The sequence below is a fragment of the Phyllopteryx taeniolatus genome, chromosome 14 (assembly GCF_024500385.1).
Source record: "Phyllopteryx taeniolatus isolate TA_2022b chromosome 14, UOR_Ptae_1.2, whole genome shotgun sequence".
Lineage (NCBI taxonomy): Eukaryota > Metazoa > Chordata > Actinopteri > Syngnathiformes > Syngnathidae > Phyllopteryx > Phyllopteryx taeniolatus.
The window spans coordinates 2,809,033-2,835,902 of record NC_084515.1 but is presented as its reverse complement, the minus strand read 5'-3'; the positions used below and the strand labels follow the sequence as shown (position 1 = coordinate 2,835,902).

The window sequence follows — 26,870 nt, the reverse complement described above, 5'->3', positions numbered from 1 at the left end:
TGTTGGATTTATCTTACCCAACATTATAAAAAATAGACACAAAAGGAATGAAGACGCTGGTTTCTTTTTCTCATGAGGAGGGCGTATGGGAGATTGTTCAGATCACAGCCTCTCAACACGCTCTAAACAATCCCCCCCCCTCGCTCCTGCTTTTATTTGAAATAGGAGGGATTTACAAATCATAATGTTCTAAGCAATAAGACACAACACAAAATATTTGATAATAAGAGGGTTTTTCCCAGACATAGTATTCTAAGTAATAAGACACAACACATAATATTGAACCAACACCTGTCACGACCCGACCACATCCGATCACGTCCTTGGTCCAGGCGCCCTTCCATCGGATGATGCTGAGTCTTCTTTTTGAAGGCGAGACATCTAAAATTGTCCATTATACTAATGCAAGCTAAGCAAATAAATGATAACTTCTACAATTTATCTAACATTTCCCTCCTGTTTATCATGTATTTGCACAAATTCTCATATCATCTTACAGTCACTTCATTTCGATTTTTAACTGTAGAATCCTTTTTATGAAACAAATACATTTACACTCAGAGTAAACTTGTCATATATGAATGTTGTAGTTTAAACATTGTAATCATCTGTATCAGGTAACAAATCAGGTAAAGCAAAATCATCATTATCATCATAATCATCATTATCATCATACAGTATACATCAGCTCCATACGATTTCTCCATGGGGGTTATGGCTGTGGTGATTAATTTACTGATTAATGCCAGAATGCATGGGATACAACAACATCCACATAATGTCAGAATGGCTGCAAAAACAGCAATTGATATCAATATTGGTGAAATTAGGGTTTTATATTTACCAAAAACGTCCATCCGAGCTGTCCCACAAGGAGTGTTGATTGAGGGTCCGTAGACCATCGATGGCTCTGGTCAAGCTGCCATCTGAAGCAGTATTGTTTGTTCTCCAAACATACCGCAAACACCTCCCTCTCTTGCGAGGAGCATGTCGACAGCTATGCGGTCTTTGGAACGTCCTTGAGCTGCTCGTGCACAGCTTTCAACCCACTCTGAGTCCAATTTCCTAATCTCTGTACATTGAAGTGGATGTAGTTTATCCCATCAACATTTTTATTAATCGTACACCACCAGCATATGAAAGACTCAAATCCTCCTGCAACCTGGTCACCCAATTTGTATTGATTAGGAACCCCCACGAGGAACACCTGGCGTCGATGTATGTTGGATTATTTTGCCCCTGCCATGACAAATCTCTTTTTTGTATATGTTTTTAGATTGGACAAAAACATTGGTGCCCTTTCCATTAAATCTTGAACAGGCATAGGGTATACTGACACATGCAATATCAAAGTGATAATAGCGCATAATCTAGATATATCTTTAGGTAATCTATCAAACAGTCTATCATCTCCCCACCACCACCAGATGTCGCTCCGTGACACTGGCACAAAATTTGGTTTGACTTTTAAGATTACTTTACACTGTGTGTCGTTCAGTGGTCCTAATTTTTTTTCCTTTATTAATCATGTTTATACAAGTGAAATTATGCAGCCCTATGGGGGGCACAAGTCAGTGCAAACTGTAGGCCGGTCCCAAGCCCGGATAAATGCAGAGGGTTGCGTCAGGAAGGGCATCCGGCTTAAAACCTTGCCAAACAAATATGAGCGTTCATCCAAAGAATTCCATACCGGATCGGTCGTGGCCCGGGTTAACAACGTCCGCCACCGGCGCCGTCAACCTGCAGGGCGCTGTTGGAAATTCAGCTACTGTGGGTCGAAGTCGAAGTCAAAGAAGAAGAAGAAGAAGAGGTGGAAAGCGGGTTCTTCGGCAGAAAGAGAAGAGGAAAACACAGAGCCTAGAACTGAATTTGGGGACTTTGAATGTTGGGACTATGACAGGAAAATCTCGGGAGTTGGTTGACATGATGATTAGGAGAAAGGTTGATATATTGTGTGTCCAGGAGACCAGGTGGAAAGGCAGTAAGGCTAGAAGTTTAGGGGGAGGGTTTAAATTATTTTACCATGGTGTAGATGGGAAGAGAAATGGAGTCGGTGTTATTTTAAAAGAAGAGTTGGCTAAGAATGTCTTGGAGGTGAAAAGAGTATCAGATCGAGTGATGAGGCTGAAATTTGAAATTGAGGGTGTTATGTGTAATGTGATTAGTGGCTATGCCCCACAGGTAGGATGTGACCTAGAGGTGAAAGAGAAATTCTGGAAGGAGCTAGATGATGTAGTTCTGAGCATCCTAGACAGAGAGAGAGTCGTAATTGGTGCAGATTGTAATGGACATGTTGGTGAAGGTAATAAGGGTGATGAAGAAGTGATGGGTAAGTACGGTATCCAGGAAAGGAACTTGGAGGGACAGATGGTGGTAGACTTTGCAACAAGGATGCAAATGGCTGTAGTGAACACTTTTTTCCAGAAGAGGCACGAACATAGGGTGACCTACAAGAGCGGAGGTAGAAGCACACAGGTGGATTACATCTTGTGCAGACGATGTAATCTGAAGGAGGTTACCAACTGTAAGGTAGTGGTAGGGGAGAGTGTGGCTAGACAGCATAGGATGGTGGTGTGTAAGATGACTCTGGTGGTGGGGAGGAAAATTAGGAAGACAAAGGCAGAGAAGAGAACCATGTGGTGGAAGCTGAGACAGGACGAGTGTTGTGCAGCTTTTCGGGAAGAGGTGATACAGGCTCTCGGTGGACGGAAAGAGCTTCCAGAAGACTGGACCACTGCAGCCAAGGTGATCAGAGAAGCAGGCAGGAGAGTACTTGGTGTATCTTCTGGCAGGAAAGGAGAGAAGGAGACTTGGTGGTGGAACCTCACAGTACAGGAAATCATACAAGGAAAACGGTTAGCTAAGAAGAAGTGGGACACTGAGAGGACCGAGGAGAGGCGAAAGGAATACATTGAGATGCGACACAGGGCAAAGGTAGAGGTGGCAAAGGCAAAACAAGAGGCATATGATGACATGTATGGCAGGTTGGACACTAAAGAAGGAGAAAAGGATCTATACAGGCTGGCCAGACAGAGGGATAGAGATGGGAAGGATGTGCAGCAGGTTAGGGTGATTAAGGATAGAGATGGAAATATGTTGACTGGTGCCAGCAGTGTGCTAGGTAGATGGAAAGAATACTTCGAGGAGTTGATGAATGAGGAAAATGATAGAGAAGGGAGAGTAGAAGAGGCAAGTGTGGTGGACCAGGAAGTGGCAATGATTAGTAAGGGGGAAGTTAGAAAGGCATTAAAGAGAATGAAAAATGGAAAGGCAGTTGGTCCTGATGACATTCCTGTGGAGGTATGGAAGCATCTAGGAGAGGTGGCTGTGGAGTTTTTGACCAGCTTGTTCAATAGAATTCTAGTGCGTGAGAAGATGCCTGAGGAATGGAGGAAAAGTGTACTGGTGCCCATTTTTAAGAACAAAGGTGATGTGCAGAGCTGTGGCAACTATAGAGGAATAAAGTTGATGAGCCACACAATGAAGTTATGGGAAAGAGTAGTGGAGGCTAGACTCAGGACAGAAGTGAGTATTTGCGAGCAACAGTATGGTTTCATGCCTAGAAAGAGTACCACAGATGCATTATTTGCCTTGAGGATGTTGATGGAAAAGTACAGAGAAGGTCAGAAGGAGCTACATTGTGTCTTTGTAGATCTAGAGAAAGCCTATGACAGAGTACCCAGAGAGGAACTGTGGTACTGCATGCGGAAGTCTGGAGTGGCAGAGAAGTATGTTAGAATAATACAGGACATGTACGAGGGCAGCAGAACAGCGGTGAGGTGTGCTGTCGGTGTGACAGAAGAATTTAAGGTGGACGTGGGACTGCATCAGGGATCAGCCCTGAGCCCCTTCCTTTTTGCAGTGGTGATGGATAGGCTGACAGATGAGGTTAGACTGGAATCCCCGTGGACCATGATGTTTGCAGATGACATTGTGATCTGCAGTGAAAGCAGGGAGCAGCTGGAGGAACAGTTAGAAAGATGGAGGCATGCACTGGAAAGAAGAGGAATGAAGATTAGCCGAAGTAAAACAGAATATATGTGCATGAATGAGAGGGGTGGTGGGGGAAGAATGAGGCTACAGGGAGAAGAGATGGCAAGGGTAGAGGACTTTAAATACTTGGGGTCAACCGTCCAGAGCAATGGTGAGTGTGGTCAGGAAGTGAAGAAACGGGTCCAAGCAGGTTGGAACGGGTGGAGGAAGGTGTCAGGTGTGTTATGTGACAGAAGAGTCTCTGCTAGGATGAAGGGCAAAGTTTATAAAACAGTGGTGAGGCCAGCCATGATGTATGGATTAGAGACAGTGGCACTGAAGAGAAAACAGGAAGCAGAGCTGGAGGTGGCGGAAATGAAGATGTTGAGGTTCGCTCTCGGAGTGACCAGGTTGGATAAAATTAGAAATGAGCTCATCAGAGGGACAGCCAAGGTTCGATGTTTTGGAGACAAAGTTAGAGAGAGCAGACTTCAATGGTTTGGACACGTCCAGAGGAGAGAGAGTGAGTATATTGGTAGAAGGATGATGAGGATGGAGCTGCCAGGCAAGAGAGCTAGAGGAAGACCAAAGAGAAGGTTGATGGATGTCGTGAGGGAAGACATGATGGCAGTTGGTGTTCGAGAGGAGGATGCAGGAGATAGGCTCTCATGGAAAAGGATGACGCGCTGTGGCGACCCCTAACGGGACAAGCCGAAAGGAAAAGAAGAAGAAGATAAAAGTGAAATTATTTGGTGCTACTAAAGTAGAAAACATCGGTTTGTGTTTATCTGCTTCTTTTACGGGATATATAGGATCCCATGATTTACAAGGAACCAATCATCAGTAGTTATGTTGTTAAAATTAAATTAAAATGTGTCCACCTTTCTTTGAAGTTTTCAATGGCATTTTTGGTTTAACACTGTTCCTATAACACAGTACACAATATACAATACACAATATAACACAAGCCGTTTTGCTTAGGTTAAACTTCTTTCTATGTTCTTTTGCTGTTTTTTTTTTTTTTTTTTGACCAACTGGACCAATCATAACTTGTTTCACCAATGAGGTGTTCCCATCCAAAGCCTATAGTTGCATACCAGTCATATCCAAATCCCCAATTCTGCCCATTCTCTTGAGCATCATTGGTGAGAGCCGCATATGGAATTATGATTAAAGCAGCTTGATTTTGGGGGGCACAAAATATTAAACCTTTTTGCCGCGTTTGGAGGCCATGTCCACAATTTTGATTATCAGCTGTACTCCTTTTGATACGAGTTAATGATTTGAAATTTTTTTTTTTTTATTATTGGGTTTGTCATATTGGTCCAGTTGGTAGGTGATTTTCTATCTAAAAAATGGGTTTTATCATTGAGGGTGGGACGTCCCATGTACCACAAAAACAAAACCAACATCATAGTAGCCAAAGTTGCTACGTAACAACTTAGCGAATCTCATAACCAACGTGGGTGTGCCTTTCTGCTGAGTTCTCACTAAAAGGGTTGGTGTCTTTTTTCTTCACTGACCAGCAAGCGTTTTCAGAATCTACACATCTGCTCCCGCTCCGTTATCAGACTTTTGCTCACCTTCCCTGTTTGAGTACTCAGCTGAAATGACTCTTTTACAGTGTGTTAAATGAACCCACGTGTTTCTTTCTGCTATTTTTTAGGGCTGTAAAGTGTCAATCTATCTGTGCCACCATCCCTTTTTTTTTTTTCCTGTGCTAATGTAAATTTCATTTTGTAGTTTTGCACTTTGTTTTTCACAATAATTACGGTCTTGTGGAATACTCATATTGGCTATCAGTATAGATTGTACCATCTTTATTTTTCCTTGGTTTGCATGCCTCGGTTAATGCTACTAATTCAGCAGCTTGTTCAGCCAATTCCTGTCAATCATGCTGCGTGCCTTCATCAAGTAAGGGTATTAGTGTGGCTGGATTTAAGGTTGTGAGAGCAGACACTGTATGTGGGACCTTAAGGGTGAACTGCTCTCTAGTTGAAAAATAAGCTATTGGTTTTAGCTTATCACCGTATTGTTGTGTAAGTATGGAGGTCATGCAATAGCTTTTACAATCTACCATTTGAATGAATGTTTTATCATTAAATTTGGAAGGCCTAGTGCAGCACTGGACACCAAATGTTGTTTAATGTCACAGAAGGCCTTTTCTGCCTCTGTACTCCATTAAACAGGTGATGTCATTTTAAGATTGTTTTTATACATTAATTTTGACAATGGTGCAACAATTTCTACATAGTTTGGAATCCATGCTCTACAATAATTTGTCAGACCTAAAAATGATTATTATATGTTTCTTCGTCTGTGGTTTAGGATTTTTTAAGACTATAGCTCTCCTGTCTTCTAATATAGTCTTTCCTCCTATACTTAAATTATGGCCTAGATATTTAACTTGTCTTTTACATCATTGCAATTTATTTTTTGTTAACTTTATGTCCCTCTTCTGTTAGATGATGCAGTAAAGTCAATGAATCCTTGCATGTCTCTCCATCTGTAGATGCCAGAAGACATGCGTGTTGTCATAACTTGTGAATAATTAGTTAGACTTTCACAGTAACCTTGCGGTAATCTAGTAAATGTATATATATATTTTTTTTTTCTCAAATGTGAATGCAAACCAAAATTGACTGTTATTTTCTATTGGTACTGTAAAAAATGCATTACTTATGTCTACTACTGTAAACACAGTAGCGTCTGGTCTTAATGAATTTAACAATGTGCGTGGGATTGGTACGCATGCTGCTCTCTGTATTACTGCAGCTCATCACATTCTTTTTTATCTTCTATTTTTGTGATAAGCTGCAAGGCTGCAGACAACAGGGCCTTTTCCATGTTTAACTGTGGTTTGTCTGGGATATCGATTGTGTAATAGAATGTACTTTCTCTGTTTTCCAGTGTTACATCGAGGTCCTCTCTTTTTAATTTATGTTTAATTCATGTTTGAGTACAAGTCCTAGTTGGAATAAGCCATCTCTTCCCAACAAATTCACAGGGCACTCCGGGACTTCGAAAATGGGCATTCTACAAGGTTATTTCAGGTTTTTCAGTGTCCAAACTCAGAATGTCCTGTAAATTGAAATCCACCTCCTCATTCTCTGTAATGTTTACACAAGAGGATTTGTTGAGTTGGGAAGCAGGCTGGCCTAGTCATGCAGTAGTTTGTCCGTATTCTCTTTTCTTTTTCTTTTTTTCTTTTTTAGGGCATTCACGTGCAATGTGGCCTTTGTTTCCACAGCACCAACAGATGGTATTATCATAATAATTTCGATTTCTACCATATCTTACTCTCCCATGGTCTCTGCCGTGTCCTCTAAAATTATCTCTCTCTCTGCCTTGATAGTATATTTCTGCTTCTTCATCGAGGAAGACATCTATCTTCTCTTTTTGATTTTGTCTAACACTCTTTCTGCGTGGAGGGCATGATTAACATATTCCTCCAGAGGGCCAGTTGCTAGGTTTATCCAATGTTTATCTACCCATCTGTTAATGTGTTCTTTCGAATTCGCATGTAAAGCATTTTTTAACTGTTGTTGATAAGGTGTGATGCCGGCTACGGCCTTTTTCACATCCTCATTAGTCCAGGTCCTATAGACCAAAATGTTTTCTTTCTGGTCCTCTTGTATATTTGGATGTGCCACTTCAATTATCGGAAATAAATCCAGGTCTCCCTCATCTGAGGTTATATTTGTTATTTTGGGAGTGGGAGAAAATGTTTCTCCCATAGTTTTAGACCAATTCATTTGTACCCCTCCCGATCGTAAAATTCATTGTGTTTGTGCCTCTCGAGTTGGAGGATTTTCATGAGGTGGCAAAACCAGGTACAAGGGTGCTGATGCTTTTGTTTCCTTATTTTTTTTACAACTTTCTTCAATTATCTTTTTCTCGCTAATTCTTATTATTGGTCCTGTCTCGTCATCTTCCTGTCTTTGAAACAACATATTTTTATGTCTACCTTCCTGCTCTTTTTGTTCATTTGTTAAGTGTTTCTTATTCTCCCTTCCTTTTTCTCTTTTTGACGCCATGTTTAACCAGAAGAGTAAGTCGTCAAATCCATCTTTTTGTATTTGTGATATATCATTTTTGTGTCGACACTTTATTTCGTTTTGAAGTTGAACTATTTTTTGCGAATTTAGCTGGCCAGCGAAACCGTATTTGGTTATCCACGTGTTTAAATGTTCTATTTTGAAATGGTTTTGTAGTTGAACATATTTCCAATCTTTACACGTTAGGTCTATTTTTTGATCCGGTTTACTGTTATTTATTCCCATTTTTGTGAATTTGGAAGTCAGTTCATTTGCACCTAGAGTGACCTAAATACTGACTTTATTCAAAAATGACAGGGTGACAATAAATGTCTGAGTTTTGGTAATTCTCAAGCTTCTACCCCAATTGGGGCGGAGAATTCTTGCCTTTGCTTCCAAACTCAGTTGTCACTTACAATCCCGTCTTATACATTCATACTTTTACACATACACACGATATTAATAACGTTTTTATAAACACACGAAAACACGGAAACACAGAAATACGGAATTTAAGTACGTACAGGACCCCGCCGTCCCCACGGATTTTATCGGATTCCGTCGTCCATCTTGACCACTTGCCAGTGACTAGTATTACACAAGGTTTGTTCTGCCGCAGACTTCTTTGTCGCGCAATTCACTCACTCTTTAATCCTTTTTTCCCCAAAATTTTTTTTTAAATTTAACTCACCACTCGTCTTCAATCCTGTGGATTGTCGTCAACCTTCAGATCCCAGTTGAGGAGGACGAAGACCAGTCCCGTAAAGGGTCTTACTTGCCGTGGCCACGGTCTCTTAACTGGAAGTCGGCTCCACAACTGGAATCCTCGGGTGTGTTGACATCCGGCTCGAAGGACCAATTTAATGTTGGATTTATCTTACCCAACATTATAAAAAATAGACACAAAAGGAATGAAGACGCTGGTTTCTTTTTCTCATGAGGAGGGCGTATGGGAGATTGTTCAGATCACAGCCTCTCAACACGCTCTAAACAATCCCCCCCCCCCTCGCTCCTGCTTTTATTTGAAATAGGAGGGATTTACAAATCATAATGTTCTAAGCAATAAGACACAACACAAAATATTTGATAATAAGAGGGTTTTTCCCAGACATAGTATTCTAAGTAATAAGACACAACACATAATATTGAACCAACACCTGTCACGACCCGACCACATCCGATCACGTCCTAGGTCCAGGCGCCCTTCCATCGGATGATGCTGAGTCTTCTTTTTGAAGGCGAGACATCTAAAATTGTCCATTATACTAATGCAAGCTAAGCAAATAAATGATAACTTCTACAATTTATCTAACAATATTCTCCCTGTGTGAGTTTGCTCTGGGTTTCTCCGGTTTCCTCCCACATCCCAAAAGGGGAGGGGAGAAAAAAAAAGACTTGCATGGTAGGTTGATGGAAGACACTAAATTGCGCTTTGGTGCAAATGTTTGTTTAGATGTCCCCTGCAATTGGCTGGCGACCAGTTCTGTGTGTACCCCACTTCTCGCCCGACAATAGCTGGAATAGGCTCCAGCACGCCCGTGACCCAAGTGAGGTTAAAGCGGTACAGTAAATGGATGGATGTACTTGTCAGAGTAGTTTAACTGGACCATGCATTTTACTTGTACTTGAGTATTTATGGTGCGACGAATCATTTACTCATCAAATGGTCGACAGGCTGCGCGCTACTTGTATTGCGTGCAGCATCTATTTTTAGACTTAAACTTCTGCATAGGACACTGGTGGACCAGTCCAATCTTGCCACTAGTGTTGAGTTCACCAATCAGATGGCACAAGGCAGTCACATGACTGCACATAAAGCTTTTGGAGGCCGATCAAACTTACTAATTTGGGCAGGAAACTGCTGCGCAAGAGTTTACAGACTGGAAAAGAGTCTTATGATGCAGTTGTAACAGGGGTGTGTAATCAGGTTCAACTCAAGGAGCGAGGGATTGGTTTGTAATAAGTTGGACACAGAAATTCATTTTTTTTCTTAAAAACAATCCCAATTCTAATTACCGGAATTTCTCGTATAATGCGCATTTCCCCCGCAAAAAAGTCAATAGTGCACATTATCTGTAGGTACAGGGGTAGATAGGAAAAAAACTTTCACATTTTATAAATCTATGCTGCCATTTAGTGGTTATGAAACCGGTACAACCTACACATTCATTCCAATGACTGGTACGTATGACTGCATATATGTACAGTTGTGCTCATAAGTTTACATACCCTGGCAGAATTTGTGAAGGTTTTTTTTTTTTTTAAATGACGGAACAACAACCATTTCTTTATGGTTTTGAGTGTTAATGCTTTTCTGAAATGCTTGATTGTTTAATTTGAAACCATTAAAATAAAATTTTATGTTTTGCCTGGTCCTTTGTTTTGTCTTTCTTTGTTCCAATCTTACAAATTCTGCCTGGGTAATCAAACATAACTGTGTTTTCTAATTTACTAAAAAGTAGGGCTATGAATTTCAAAATAAGAGCAAGTAAATAAAAAATAAAAAAAAGATTGTGTTCAAATAAGCTTAACTTCAGAATAATTATTTGGAAAAAAAACTAAAAATACAGATAATGCGTCATGTTTTGATATGGGTAGAAGCAAAATCATGCATTTTAAAAATTCATAAGTGTTTTCCAGAATTTTGAGGTCAACTTTGGTGGTGTGAATTATACATGTGTGCGCATTATACATGAGAAATTACAGTAATATAAACAACCCTAAATGTTTTCTTCACAGCTCACCGCTGTTGCATTTTGATGTTCGTTCGTTTGTCAGTGTGTAATGTGTGAATGCTACCCGGATAGAATGTATATGTGTTGTCTGCATGTTTTTACTGCGCATTTATAGCTTAACTTAGTCCAAGTACGAATCTCCAGGAAAATGGTGATGATGATTTAGAATCCTCCAACCCTGTCTTGCATCAGACAGAGACCCTGGACGGAATCACCGCTGTCTCCAGAAATATAGATCCAGCACTCAAAAAAAACAAAAAACAATCTACCATCATCATTTACTGATCCATCAACATTTACTGTCCAGTATTATATTGTTTCTCTTAACTCAGATGTAACTTCAAATATTGATACACAAAAGTAATGATAAACTGTTCAGACATTGTATTTTTTGACAGTATTCATTAATCAAGTTACGAGTTTTTCAATCTCTTTTCTCTATTCAATGTCACATTTACAGTATACGAATGTTTTCCTATTACCTAAATATGAATTTAAACATTCATATAATGAACATTCAAGAAACAACATGTATACAAATCACCAGCCTTAGCCCACATTAAGCATATTTTAACCTCTCCATTAAACAACCTGTGTTGAAATGGCAGAGTAAATACTTCTAGGCCTTATATGGGAACATTGTAATCAAAGTCTCAAAACTCCATCCATCCCTCCATTTTCTGAGCCGCTTCTCCTCACTAGGGTCGCGGGCGTGCTGGAGCCTATCCCAGCTATCATCGGGCAGGAGGCAGGGTACACCCTGAACTGGTTGCCATTCAATCGCAGGCCACATACGAACTCACATTCACACCTAAGGGAAATTTAGAGTCTTCAATTATCCTACCATGCATGTTTTTGGGATGTGGGAGGAAACCGGAGTGCCCGGAGAAAACCCACGCAGGCACGTGGAGAACATGCAAACTCCACACAGGCGGGGTTTGAACCCCGGTCCTCAGAACTGTGAGGCTGACGCTCTAACCAGTCGATCACCGTTCCGCTAGACAAAGAACCTTTTTAAACAATTTGCAGCCCTCGATCGTGTAAACAAAATCAAAAGCAATCCTCCGGTCGGAGCGGCTTGGAACACTTTGTCAAGTGGGCAGCCAAGCCACATGAAGCGATGGACCACAAGGTGATGATTGGCTTATGTAGCTGGGTTCATGATTGAGCTTAGCCCCAGTTTCAATTCCTGGTTCAACCACCAGAGGTCGCCAAACCAAATTTAGATCATGAAGTATAAGTCGCCAGGTCAAGCATAAGTCTTCTTAAATATCTTAATACTATTCAACCCCCTATCATAGTAAACAAACACATACTCAAGTCAACCGCTTATAACCATTTGTTTGATTTTATATCCTTGAGATAATTTTTATGTTCTCTTTGATGTTATAACTCAGATGTTCTTTTGGAAATCATTGATAAGAAGTATATCAAGCCTAGTAAGGCTGTTATACATTATTTTTACTTTTGTATTACTATGCTTTGGAACAGCTTTTATGCAAAAACTGTAACCTGTGTAAGGTTGTCTCTCTCAGGCAACGCAGCACAAGATGTACTACAAAGAAAGAACGTACCTGTTGAATGCATGAGAGAATTGTATTCATATGAATGTATATACATTTATTTTGACATTTAACATATACACATGGATTGCAGATTGCTTAGAGATTAACATGGTGTGATGAAATGTATTGGTTGAGTTCAGGACATATGAAATGTGCTTGAATGTATTTACTGAGAACCTACAAAACATATGAAATGTGCTTGTAGTTGAATTTATTTACTGAGAACCTATTTGGGTGAGCAAATAAGAGGTCAAGTCAGGATAACGCTGAAAGTGAAAGTGAAAGATATTCACACTCAGGTCACGTTAGGACACTCTGAAGTGGAAACAGGTGCTTCCCACTCGGGTTACGTTAGGACACTCTGAGGGGGAACCAGGTGCTTCCCACTCAGGTCAAAATCAGGACACGCTGAGAAGTGAAAGTGAAAGGTACTTTCACACTCAGGTCGTACCAGGACAGTGTAAACAAAGGATTATTTTTAGAAAAAGGGAGTTTCTGAAAACCAAGTTTTTAAAAGCCTCACACACTGATAAACGGGGCTCCTTCTTCTCTCGAGAAAGGGAGACACACGCTCTTTTTTTCTAGAAATGATCAGGGACAGGCTGGCATGAGGAATTCAAAAGGCTACTTGGATAGTTCTTCATTGTGAATTTCCTCTTTAATTGGGTAAGACTAAAAGATTATTATAATAAGGTAACTAATAGAACCGCCATTGACATTGCGTGGATAGGAAAGAGGGCTAGTCAACTGTCCAGGGATTCTTATATTCCAAATTATCTTATTATTAATTGGCATCACGGCTCCGTAGGACTTGATCACTCCTTAAGGCTCACTCAAAAGGTAATACTTGTTTTATGATTTATTACTTTTAAACTACTTCTACTTCTCTACATTTTTGTTCTTCTTATTAATGTTTATTTTATATTACAAACCCTTTCTGTCATATTATCATTTTAACCTTAAGCAATCACTGAAATAAATACCTTGCTTTAATTCTATTCTATCTTTGTCATTCTTATAATGAGAAGTTGTCTCATTTTTATCACTCAACCTCTTATAAGTGATTGAACGTCGACGATACCAATACCACCGGGTCGTATCACAATCCCCCAAAAAAGTAACTCATCTATATCACTTCGGCTTAATACAAAAACAAATCCGTACGGTCCTAACAAGGACTGTTAAATTTACTAGGTCAATAACAAGTGCAAAACGATTTATAGGGATGAAGCTGCTGTAAAAATGGAGTACTCACAATATTACCCTTTCACTCGGTGCGGTTACTCATCAAGGGGTGATAAGTGAGGGCAGACCGGATTGGGTCCGTAAAACTAAAGGCAGTTAGCACACCTAGGCGAATTCATCTCGACACCGGCTTAACAGCTCCTCGTCCCCTTGCGCGTACGGTGTTGGTGCCGGTAAAGGAAAAGGGGGGAGCGTGACCCTTTAAACGGAGAGTCGGTCAGGACATTTCTCCCGATTAGTCCTGCGGATAAGCGAAATCTGACAACTTTGACAACATCTTTAGATGTGTATTGACTCGTTAACATAAAAAACAAAGCGACATTTCCCCCCAAAACTATAAACTTCTCCCCCTTTTGTATTGTGGCCTCGCTAGCATCGGGTTAACATCATTTCAATCCCAACATGCAACACTCACAGTACGTATTTGCTGCAGAGCACATTCCTAAAGTGCCATCCAGTGACCATTTTAACCACAACAGTTACTGACTAATTAGGAATTCAGACATTTAAATGAAATCTACTAATTTGGAGACAATGGAAAATAACCCAAGAGCTGTACCTTTTATAGGGGTTACACAGTGTAGTCTGCCGTCTGCCTTAATGTGTATATCAGCCCACTTCTAACTTGAGAAAACAACCATATAAGTAGCAGTTTCTACAACTCCAATTCCAATGAAGTTGGGATGTTGCGTGAAACATAAATTAAAAACAGAATACAATGATTTGCAAATCATGTTCAACCTATATTTAATTAAATACACTACAAAGACAAGCTATTTAATGTTCAAACTGATAAACTTGATTGTTTTTCGCAAATAATCATTAACTTAGAGGACTGCGACCAATAAATGAATGCACCTAGAAAATGTACTGTTGTTGAAATAAATTAAATGTTAATATTTAGGAAATTTGGGTTTGAGTTTTGGGCCTGTTAAAATCCGGGAATCCAAACATTGATGAAGATGTGAATGTTGAGCTCCCTGTTGCATGCAGCCGTGATGGCGCTCCCTCAGTTCCTGTGGCCACCACTAGGAGCGCCCTCCTTGACCTACATGCTTGTTGCAGCACCTGAGGGCAATTAGCACTGAGGTGGAGGCCAAGATATAAAGGAGTGCAGAGGAAGATGGTGGCATCTCTTCTCTCCTCGTCAAGCTGACACTCAGAAAAAAAGCAACAAGTAGGTGTTCACCGGTGAGGTCCTTTTGTTTTTGTTTGCTAACTCCATGCTGGTGCAGCTTTTCTTATTTTAGTTTCTTTTAGTTTGCTGTATGGTTGCCAATTTATTCCTTCTTTCTTTGTTAGTTATTTTTTTCCCCCCATAAGTTAGGGAGGACAGCAATGGCTCTGACAACCTGTGGTTTGGTATGTGGTGTTGTTTGTAAAGTGCCTCATGATGAAAATGACTGCAACATTTTGTCAAGTTCACCTTTTTGTTTTAAAGTCTAAGGGCCACTTTTTGCCCGTTTACATTTTTCAATTCGAGCTGTATTATATGGTTAAATCCAAATATCTGTATGTTTCAGGTGAAACTTCGTTAACGCGCATTTTGGATTTCAGCATCTAAATGAGAACTTTAGTTTTAAATGCGAAATGTAACTTTTTCAAGTGAGACTAAATATTAAGGCATTTAAATTTAGCCTTTATCTATAATCTAAGTTGATAGAGTGTAAAGGTAATACTACATGTAAATTAAATGTTAAGACTAACTAAAATATTCACTTAATGGCATTGAGACTTGGCATTCCAGGATTTGATATCAAAGGTGAGTGTTAAATAATGTTTCAGGTAAAACTAAATATTCAGCTGATTAGCATTTTGATTTAACATTCAATATTTGGATTAATCTTTAAAATCTCTAAATTGACAAACTGTTGAATTTGTAAAAAGTGACTCTTAAGTCTCTAGTTTTTGTTGCTCCAGTGTTGACCCCATTTATCACTGTTACAGTTGACTTTTTTTTTTTTTTTTTTTTTTTTTTTTTGCGGGGGGGAAGAAATAAAGCTTTTGTAATTGTTCTCAAACCTTTTTGTATCTGGCGTCCTTATGTTGCAGTCTCCTAATGTGCCGTTTGGACACAAACCGCATAATTTGGCTTTTTCTGCGACATAATTTGGCTTTTTCTACGACAGGTGTGCTATGCAGATAATGCAAAAATGTCACGTAAGCCCCCTACCAAAAAAAGATTAAGCCTTTAAGCAATATAAAGTTGAATGGCTATCCAATCTCATGTTTCCTTTGGGGACAGTCTGAAATTATTTTTATAAGCTTCATAGTAATTGTGCATGCAGGGAAAACCTGAGGAAACTGTGCCCCTTATTTTTATTTAGCTTTTCTTCCCACCCCTTCCAGTCTCAAGTGTGGCTATAAAAGGACGCTCTGACTGCAGCTCACTCTGCTGACTCGGAGACCGTCCACCATGAAGCTTCTCCTTTCGTCGCTACTGCTGCTCAGCTACTTGGGTAAAGTCAATTGATAGTCCATGGAAAGCATTTATTCACCAGCCTTTATCAGTGTACTCGTAGGCTCTTTGGCCTTACTAGTAAAACGACTAGGGCGCACTGTTAGAATGACTCTTACAAATGACATTTTCCGGTGTATGAAGTTTCTAGCGGCATGGTGATCGACTGGTTAGAGCGTCTGCCTCACAGTTCTGAGGACCGGGGTTCAAATCCCGGCCCCTGCTGTGGAGTTTGCATGTTCTCCCTGTGCCTTTGTGGGTTTTCTCCGGGTACTCCTGTTTCTTCCCACTTCCCAAAAAAAATGCATTGTTGGTTAATTGGAGACTCTAAATTGCCCGTAAGTGTGACTGTGTGTGAATGGTTTTTGTGTGTGCCCTGCGATTGGCTGGCAACCAGTTCAGGGTGTACCCAGCCTCCTGCCCGATGATAGCTCGGATAGGCTCCAGCACTCCCGTTACCCTTGTGATGATAAGCGGCTCGGAAGATGGATGAAGTTTCTACATATTACGACAACTACCCATTACTAGTGAGGCAAAACCACACTAATGGTACTTGTCACGTGCTATGTTAAATATTTATACACTAGTAGTACTAGTAACAGTTGTAGTTTTGCCTCCCTACTAGTAAGACACTCGTGTGCCCTTGTTATGTGAATTGTCTAGCAAGTGAGGTCGAAGAGCATACGCATAAAAAGCTGCATTTTCCTGTAAGATGGATTTTAAAAGCAAATTGCTTTACTTACTAGTAACAGTTTCATTACTGGTGCCACTTGACATACTAGTGTGCTGCATTAGTAACACTGGGTGTATGGAAAGCAACTTATTCTTTCTGATCCTTTCGTCAGCTTAAGGCCGATGTACTAGTATGCCCTTTGTCCTCACTAGTAAGAGTAGCGCACACTTAAATAACCTTCTGAGTGATTATTTTTCCATTAGTGCTGCTGTGGGCCTACTAGTATGCTCTGTCATCACTATTGTAAGAATTTGTTGCAAAATTAGGGTGCACTAGAGTGAATGTCTTAAATTTATTTCATGACTGTTTAACATTTCTGCACACTAGTAGGAAAAATGTTTTCACTCGAGTGAAAACTGCACTTGCCGACAGCTATATGCTACTAGTGACATAATTGCTTTGCTTTGTGGGACTATATATGCTCAACTGTTTTGTTGCAGTAGCTGCGGTTTTGTCGGCCCCCACCGAGCATGTCAGGTGGTGTGTCAAGTCGGACAAGGAGCAACAAAAGTGCTCGGACTTGGCCACCAAGGCGCCCGTGTTCTCCTGCGTGCAGAAAGCAGACTCAAAAGGATGCATCGAAGCCATTCATGTGAGCATCAAAATCATTGTATTCAAATGGTATTTCTTAAAGCGACAGCATGGTATTGAATGGTTGACACGGCTGCCTCGCCTTCCAAGGTTCTGGGTTTGAATGGTGCATGTTCTCTGTGCTTGCATGGGTTTTTGTCTGTGTGCTCCTGCTTACCACATTCCAACCACATGCATGTTAGGTGAATTAACTAGTGCCCTGTGATTGGCTTACCAGTTCAGGGTATGCCACATCTTGCCCAGTCAGAAGCAACTACAGTGGCTGCTAGTAAACTTTTTGGAAAATGGCTGGACCCACCAAAAGTTGCTAGCTTTGTCACCAGTTGCTTTTGAGAACTGGTTGTGAAAGAGCTGGGAAATTTGCAACAGGGCACTGCAAAAAAAATGCCAAATCTTACCTCGTGAAGAATCACCTTTTATTGTCATGAACGTACTGTACTTTTTTTAAACATTTTCAGCAAGACCAAGGTAAGATCGTTTTAACAATCTTATCAAGTCAATTCATGAGTTCCCTTGGCAGACATTTCTTAAAACAAGATTTTGTTCTCAAGTTAATCTACCAATGGAATAGTTAGAATTAAGATTCTTAAAGTAAGATCTTTTATTCTAAAATGAGTTTTCTTTGGCTTGCTGATGCATTGGAGAAAAGTCACAACTCTCGCCGACATTAGGCATTTTTGCAGTTTGGGAAGGTAAGAGTGCATGCCAAAAATTAAGATTGTTTGCGAGCTTTCTTTAAAAAAATAGTTGTTAGAGGGCTGTGAAAGATGCCAAGTTGGCAACACTGGCTCTGAGAAGTTGCTCAAAAGAGGACTTTACATTGTCCTCCGAACAGGCAGGAACAGCCGACGCCATCACGTTGGATGGAGGAGACGTCTACACTGCAGGAGTGGAAAACTTCAAACTCCATCCCATAATTGCAGAAGACTATGGTGCCAGTAAGTCACCCTAAACTATGTCCACAATCCATTAAAGGTCCCATGCCAGCGAATTGTTTTTTTTGTCCTGTTTGTTTGTAAGAATTTGGGTTGGTGAGGCCCTTTTTCAAGCTCTTCTAGTTGGTATTGCCTCAGAATTGTGAGATGGATTTGATATAATTCAGCTGTTATGGCTACAACTGTTAATTTAAATATTGAAAATGGCTTAGCTCTGATAGTTCATGTGGCTTGTGGTGGCCAAGCATTGACATTTTGACACAGACTGCAAGCGTCGCTATTTCATCCAGTTACATTGTATAGTTATTTCAAACGTATGTAGACTTTAGACTGTTTGTATGATTTGGAGGCTGGGACCTGCTCACATCAAACCCAGAAATTCAGTTCAGAGAATTTAATAATTAACTAGCTACATTACAAACACACGGTCTGATCCGGTTGTTTTTTGAAACCTTTTGCATTCAATCGCAGATCGAATAGATCTGTGTCCCTCGTTTTGACCCGTTTGGCTTAAAACACTCGAAATTGCTTTTGTTCGCATAGGACCTTTATATCGAAGAATTCTGGTCATTTTGCATAACTGATAAATGGTGTCTTGACGCGCTTGTTGACACAACATGCAACCATTTATCACTGCTGACGAATGTCTCCTCCCCAAACCAGATGTTGGAATACAAAGGCTGACCTATGAGTTAGCATGGTGCCACTAGGCCAGAAAATACAATAAGTGGTAATAGAAGCTAGGAATTGTGGTCAGAAATGTAGAACGGGTAAAACATTTTTCTTCCTCATAGATGGGAAGAGAAATCGCTCAAAACACTCCCACGCTGTGGAATAATTGCTCAGGATATTAAAGGGCAATGAGGCCTTGTTCTCGAGTTGAAAGCAATGCTAGAATTTAGGCTGATTGGCAATGATTACCTTGTTTAACATTTGATTGATCTGACCATTTTCTGATTGGGAGGGGAAAAATCATTCCAACACGTCCTGCATCACAAGATGATTGCTCTGAATAATAGTTTAGTCACTCAATAATCAGGCCTTTTCTGGCTGTTTGCAAGTGAGACAAATGCTCAAATTTGCCCCGATTGTTAGCCCAGAGTGTTTTCTTAGCACATCAGGAAGTAAAATTCATCAATGGACCCACACCACAGGTTAATTGCTCAATCTTTTAGACACCTTACAATCAGACCTTTGAAGACTTTGATCAGGAGGAAACTGACTCAAAATAAGACTGATCATTGTGTACCCAAATTCATTTTCTATCAACAGGTATTGACCACATTCATTTTTCTGGAGAAATTGTTGCACAGCAACTTTAACTTTTTTTTTTTTTTAATGATGCAATGTGCTCAGCATCTGATAGCTGTTATTACGCCATCGCCGTGGTTAAGAAGGGCACAGACTTTGGTATCCGGGACCTGGCGGGGAAGAGATCTTGCCACACTGGTTTGGGAAAATCTGCTGGCTGGAACATCCTGATTGGAACTCTGATCAAGTTGGGTGTGTTGAAGTGGGGAGGCATTGAGGACCAAACTATTGAAGCTGGTGAGTGATGTCTCGTGTTAAAGTTATAGACCGACGTTGAGCTATTTTGAACCTTATTTATTTGTAGCGGTGGGTAGTTTCTTCTCTCAGAGCTGTGCCCCTGGAGCAGAAAAGGGTTCCAAACTGTGCAAAGGCTGCAAGGGAGACTGCTCACGGTCTCACAATGAACCCTACTACGACTATGGTGGTGCATTCCAGTAAGTGCAGTGGGTACCCCGCTGTATCGCATATTTTTAAGCAGTTTTAATGGGTTTCAGCAGTATGCAGGCCAGTCCAAATTTAATTGAGCTAGTTCCACAGCAGGCCAAAAATATACCAGAGCTCTACTGAAAGAACAGCAAAGAAACTGAAACAGCCTCACTGTATTTAGTCCTGACTGGTCACCAGCAGAACTGACCCTTGCGGAAACCACCACAGGTTGTTCTGAGACAGTTGCCAGTTTCAACAAGCTCTGTTCCTTGATATACTTGAACCAGTTTAGAGCAGTCAACTGGCAAGACGCAGCTTAAAGCAAGCATGCTTTGCAGCTTGGACAGTGTCAACGGGCACTAAATACTTGAAACAGTTTTGTTTAAATCTATTGGTGTGTGGGAGGGATGAAACAATTTTCTGACGTTTTTACCCATTGTGGGTCTCTCTTTGCATTCAGCTCACTATTTAACAAGCTCAACAACCGTCTGTCACTAGGTGCCTCGTAGAAGATGCTGGAGATGTGGCGTTTGTCAAGCATCTGACTGTACCAGGTGAGTTCCTTCAAGGTACTCCCTTGGATTCAATTTTATTGCTTAGTCATGTCTAAAGATATTGGCAACCCGGCGTTCCTGTTCAATTTCAAGCATGGGTCCTTGAGGCTGCTTCATGGGTCAGTCATGATTGGTGAAAAATATATTAAAGAATGCTCATTCTCCCAAATGAGCCAGAATCAGAAGTGGGTATGCTATACAGATGGGTGATTAATTGGATTTTTTATTTTTTTTTTTTTCCCCATATGGGTGTCAGTTACTATCATTTGGAGGGTGTTTGTGAGGGCCCATAAGTCGGCTCCTCCAGCTGTAATTTTTTGCTATAGTTCATGAAGTTTGAATATTACTATAAATCTCAACAGTTTGGAAAATATTTATTTGCAGACAGCGAGAAGGCCAACTGAGCTGTTGTGTGTGGACAACACCAGAGCACCAATTGACAACTACAAAGAATGCCACCTGGCCAGGGTACCCGCCCATGCTGTGGTCACCCGCCAAGACCCAGAGCTGGCAGACTTGATCTGGCGAAGCGTCACCACAGTGCAGGTAAGATGCACACTTGATTTGAGAAATGTCTTCATGTGGAATATATATTTTTTTCTGCCTCGGTGGGGCTTAAATTGGGTAAGAAGCGCACTTGATTTGAGAAATGTGTTTTTTGTGCATTTTTCTTTATCAAAACAGGGCTTCAACCTGTTCTCCTCCGCTGCGTACGCACCCGCCAAGAACCTGATGTTCAAAGACTCCACACAGAAACTGGTCCGGCTGCCTCCCAACACAAACTCCTTTTTGTATTTGGGTGCCGGCTACATGAGCACCGTTCGCTCTCTGAACAAAGGTAACGACAAACTCAATCTAACTCAGCTGAACACTTGAACAATTTTGGGTCTTTTCCTTTTTCTCCTCCCCCCAGAGATCACTGCAGCTGGATCCAGCGCCATCATGTGGTGTTCCGTGGGCCACAGCGAGACATGGAAATGTGACTCATGGAGTGTCAATGGCATGGTGGATGGCGAAAACAAAATTCTGTGTCAGACTGCCCCCAGTGTGGAAGAGTGCCTTAAAATGACAAATGTTTTCTGAAAATTTATGCAATTAAAGGGTCCCCATTATAACCCACAAGTCACTCTATAGCACCCCCTGGAAAGTTTGGAAAATTAGCCACAAAAAACATTTTTCAACAATCAACCCCATATTGGATAGGCATCTTTAGTCACGGAATGCACAGTTTAACGCACCATACCTGTAATGGAACAGGAAGGCAGCAATTTCACCCAGTAACACCCATGGAAAGGTAAAATAATTATCACCAGTTTCATCTATGCAAAACTGGGTGGACATGTTGATTATAACAGGATGCATGAAAGGCAAAGACCCATACCTGGAAATGAAAAGGAAGTCCGCCTTTTGGGTTTGAAGCAGATCTTTCATTTACTTTAGAGTAAAGAGGCAGTGGCAGTGGATGGGGGAGAGGTGTACACTGCCGGACAGTGCAGTCTGGTTCCAGCCATGGTGGAGCAGTACGATGAAGGTACAGGACGAGAATATTAAATATTCCGCTCTCACCCACCCCAATTGTTTCTCAATGAGTTACACCTGTACCTCGTTCCCCCACAGCCAAGTGCAGCATATCTGGAGGTAAGCAATGTATTTTTCTATACTGCTTGTTCCTCATTCGGCTCTCAGGTGGGCTCTGGGTGAGCGAAGTGGGTACAGCTGGGATTGGTTGCCAGTCTGCGGGCACATACAATATATACAAGCATGCACACCCTAGGACAATACAGTGAATGACTGTTTCAATAACTAACATGCATGATTTTTGGAAAGTTATTTTCTGAGGGTTTCTTGGTGAAGAAAACAATCTAAATCCTATTGTGGCATGTGTAGCCTTGTCATCGTCCTACTACGCAGTCGCCGTGGTCAAGAAGGGTTCCGGGGTGACCTGGGCCAACCTGAGGGGGAAGCGGTCCTGCCACACAGGCTTTGGCAGAAACGCCGGCTGGAACATTCCCATGGGTAAAATCCACAAGGAGACCGGTAGCTGTGAGTTCAGTAAGTAGACCCATATTTGAAATGACGGTATCAATTCTAACTTGCAATTGTTGTGGTAGAGTTTGTTGTCGACTCAAGTGTAACCATATTGATGCTTGAAGTAAATGTTTTGCAATATTTTGAATGCTGTATTTCCAAACTTTTTGTCAACTCTGATGTATAAGCAGTAACACCCCAAGGTACATTTTCTTTAGATTGGGACACCTCATATGACAAATTGGCATAATGCGCACTCAGGATAATCAATGTAATCAAAGGAGGGGTTGGTATATTTATATTTGCGAGTACTACCTTAATCCCAAACAAACTAATGAATTGCAGACTCTGGTTTTTGGCAGCGCACAGGGCTTGCTTTGGTTTGTTGTCGTGAAACTGAGAAATTGTCTTCCTTGGAGCAAAACACTAGTTTGGTTGGATCTTAAAATAGCCTTTTTTGCTTCAGACTATACAGGGTATAGCAATGTACTTGCTGAACAAGTGAGCCTCTGGAAAAATTGTCTAAAACTGGAGCCAGGGGCTTGGTTGCAGTGAGGTCAGTCTGCCTTTTGAAACCAGTCTTTGGGTGCATTGATGCAGGGAACATGCCAGTTCTTGCCAGGTACAGGGTCAGAGTTCGCTTGATGGGGACACCAGGCACTCTCACTACAACTGGTGTGTAGTCTGCATTCTAGGGAAAACTGCATCACACTTTCAGTTCCAGTGACGATGAATCAAGGTCCCGGACAAATTTACTTTATTACACACTAAATCTAAAAAAAAAAAACTTGCCAAAAGTACATCATCCCCTGTGCCATTTCTTCAGGCAAGTTCTTCAGTAGCGGCTGCGCCCCTGGAGCTCCGGCCGGCTCGCCGTTCTGCTCTCAGTGTGCAGGCAGTGGGAAACCTGTGGATGACAAATTCAAGTGCCAACCCAGTTCAGAGGAAAATTACTACGGCTATGCCGGGGCCTTTAGGTAAAATTCTTCATGAAACTATGAAGAGCATTCAGAAAACAGCAGTCTACTTCTCAAGCTAGAATGTCTGGAGTCTATCCCAGTTGACTGAACATGATTCTAACACAGAACCTCAACTGAGACCATGCTGCAGTAGCACTTCTTGGGGGAGGGGGGTGACAACAAAATTTGAAAATTTAGACAGCACCCCCCACCCATCTACAGAATGAAATTAACTTAAGCAGACAAAGTGGAACCTCGATGGAACAGACTAAGAGGGGTTGGGTCCTACGATATAACTTTTGCCCATGTTTTTGTTTCTCCCCTCCCCCAGGCCATATGCACCCATGTTACTGTATAGTACAGTTTTTCGTGGCCTTAGCGCCCAGTGCAGCAGTTATGGTAAATGTTCAAAACTGCCACATTTTATCCAAACTTGGCGTGCTTGGTCATGGTGATGTTGATGTACAGTACTCATGGGAGTCTCTTTAATGAGCTGTGAGAAATTGGTGTGCCACAGAGTTCCAAATCTGTTGCCAAAGGCAAACGGCTTGACAAAAAATGACTTGTACTCTTCAGAGTGACCGCCACAGCCATGCTGCGCACTCTCTGCTGTGAGTTGATGCACAATAGATTTCACCATCATGACATGGCTGTCACGCCAATGCCCCACATTCAACACGGTTGCTTGGAGGCATTCCTTTGGGACAATTCTGGAACTAACAGACTTTGTCAATGGCAGTTTAAGTGACAAATGGAAACTATTTTTGGACACTGTTCAGTCCGATGGTCCGGTTTATTGGGGTTCCACTGTCTTAGCTTAGTTTGGAAATGGCTGCATTCAAGGATGGAAGCTTGATCTTTTTTCCTTTTCAGATGTCTTGTTGAGGGTGCTGGTGATGTGGCCTTCATTAAACACACAATTGTTGAGGAAAACAGTGACGGTAACAACCTTAGACACCACACACATACCCGCCAGTACCAAAACCGATCATATTTGTGCTCCTTTGCAGGTAAGGGTCCAGCGTGGGCAGCAGATGTCTTGAGCAGTGACTATGAGCTCATTTGCCCCTCCAAGGGTCTGGTGCCCATCACAGACTTTGAGTCTTGCCATCTGGCGGCCACCCCGGCACATGCTGTGGTGACCCGTCCCGAGACCCGCAACAAAGTTGTCAGTATTCTCCAGGAACAGCAGGTAGGGAAATGCATCCAATGCGCTGTCTCACCTAATTGTTATTCTTGCACTCAAAAGTTGGCAACATTGGGTGAAATTTGTGCATGACCAAAAAATGCATTCTTTATAGGTCAACTTAATGTCACATTCTCCAAACTTTAATTCCTAGGCCAGGTTCGGAAGAAGCGGCAGCGACCCCGGTTTCAAAATGTTTAAGTCTGATCCTGAGAAGAACGTCCTCTTCAAAGACTCCACCAAATGTCTCCAGGAGGTGCCAAGCGGATCCAAATGTAAGAGCTTCTTAGGACCAGATTGCATGGATGCCATGACCTCACTGAGGCAGTGCAGCGATGCCGCTCCAGGTTTGGGATTCTTTTGGACTCAAACTACCCTGGAAATATGGAATTGGTGTGTTATAACAGAAATGGTCACACAGTGAAAATGCTTTTTCCCCCCTTTTGCTCTTTCACACAGATCTGGAGAAATTGTGCACATCCCACACCTGTCAGCAGACAAACTAGATGGCTCAACATCTTTTCCATGATGCATACTGATGCTACATCGTATTGTCTCTGATCTCAACATGCTCAATAGCCACTTACAAATCAATACTTATCCCTACGCAAATATTAAAGACCTATTTCGCAAATTGTTTTTCTAACATGTACCTCATTTATCAAATAAAGCCTTTTCAATGCCTTACAAAATCTTGCTCTGAATCATTACCAAAAAGTACACTAGTGTTGTAGTCAACATACTGGCTAAGATATTCAGTTTTAGATTTTTTTTTTTTTTTTTTTTTTTTTGGTTCAACACTTGCAGAGGTGCGTAGTAATGCACTAAATTTACACTAACATTTTGGGTGGATGTACTTGTCAGGGCGGCACAATGGTCGACTGGTTAGAGTGTCTGCCTCACAGTTCTGAGGACTGGGTTCAAATCCCGTGCCCGCCTTTGTGGAGTTTGTATGTGCTCTCTGTGCCTGCGTGGGTTTTCTCTCCCACATCCCAAAAGAAAAAACTTGCATGGTAGGTTGATGGAAGACTCTAAATTGCCCTTAGGTGTGAATGTGAGTGCGAGTGGTTGGTTGTTTATATGTGCCCTGCAATTGGCTGGCAACCAGTTCAGGGTGTCCCCTGCCTCCTGTCCGATGATGGCTGGGATAGGCACCAGCGCTCCAACCTTTGTGAGGATAAGTGGCTCAGATAATGGATGGATCATGAGGCTCTCTCTCGTGGCATTAAGGGTAAACAAAGCTTGAGTCACAAAGGACTGTAAAAGAACTTCCCCCTCAAAAAAGGAACTCTGAACATACTAAGATGCATTTGTTAATTTTAATTGGTAGTAAGCAAGAGGAGAAAAATCCTATATATAAACAATGTAAATAGGATCTTTAGAAAACATTTGGGACACATACCAGTCAAGACATTTTGGAATTAGTTTTGAAAATAATTTTTTTTGTCCTTATTACCATTTGATTAACTGCCAATAATTCAAAGACTCATATCAGTAAAATTAATTGATAAAAGAAAATTCAGTAGGGTATCTCTTTATCGTTATCAATCAAATATAAATTCTATCATAAATTCACCCTGATTATTGGTATGTTTGTATTCTGCTTAACATTTACGATTGTCAGGCTGGATGTTTTCGCAGCAGATTGTGGAGGAAAAATTCTTCTAACCACACCCCACAGCATGTCAAAATTGCCCAGGATAATTGGGTTTTTGGTGACTTTAAATGGCATCGGGGAAAATTCTCAATTAGGGCCCCGATTATCAGTATGTGTATCCCGCTGAATGTTTTATGATATATATAAACACCAACAAAGCCCAAACATTGGATATTGTCATCTTTAGTAACTCTTGAAGACATCTTATGTAAAACGCCACATTGGACCTGTTTGAATTTCCTATGGGTGTTTTTCCCCAGTCTCCTGCTATAGGGTTCCACAATTTACTCGAGCTGGAAGGAGTTGCTTTGACGTTTTGCCGAATGTGGCAGTTGATTGCACGTATACCCTATACACACCGCATGACAAGATAATTACTTGCAATCTTTCAGAGACATCTGGTAATGGTGTTATTGCTAACTTTGATTAAAAGGAAGGTGTGCTAACCAGTCAGCCACCGGGCCGGCATAAAAAAAAT

At 41.2% G+C, this 26,870-nt stretch overlaps 2 pseudogenes; one reads left to right on the top strand and one right to left on the bottom strand.

Annotated features, from left to right (window-relative positions):
- The window catches only part of LOC133488689 (serotransferrin-like), an 83,198-nt pseudogene that overhangs the window by 26,376 nt on the left and 29,952 nt on the right, over positions 1–26,870 (bottom strand).
- Positions 14,601–25,427, top strand: LOC133488688 (serotransferrin-like; annotated as a pseudogene).